Raw genomic sequence first — 487 nt, 5'->3', positions numbered from 1 at the left:
TGCTAATAAATACGTCCCACCCGATACATCTGCTGAGATCTCTACGCTTACCTAAATGATTTATAGAAAGTAGCATTGAGCACGGGAGGCCGCTATATCACCACTAAGTAGGCAATAATTGCGAACATAAAAGTAATTAATTGATAGTTACATCTTAATCTAGCGATACATCTGTAAAGCAGTATTGATCCTTCGATCAGAATATTATATTATCTCCGAAAAGCTTCAACAAACTGATCACTGCCAGCCCTATAGTTGGTGTCATATTTGACGAACCAGTCAAGGAGAATTATATAATTCTATTTACAATGTAGTTGTCTATGTGCTGCTGGTGTATAAACACCAGCAATTACTGTAGCTAAAGTGTATAACTATAACAAGGTGTATAACAAGGTGTATAACTACCGTGTATTACTGTGGCTAAAATGTATAACAACCATGTATTACTGTAGCTAAGGTGTACAACAACCATATATTATATTACTGT

The sequence above is a fragment of the Watersipora subatra genome, chromosome 4 (genome assembly GCF_963576615.1).
Source record: "Watersipora subatra chromosome 4, tzWatSuba1.1, whole genome shotgun sequence".
NCBI classification, from domain to species: domain Eukaryota; kingdom Metazoa; phylum Bryozoa; class Gymnolaemata; order Cheilostomatida; family Watersiporidae; genus Watersipora; species Watersipora subatra.
Note: the sequence above shows the minus strand (reverse complement) of the source record.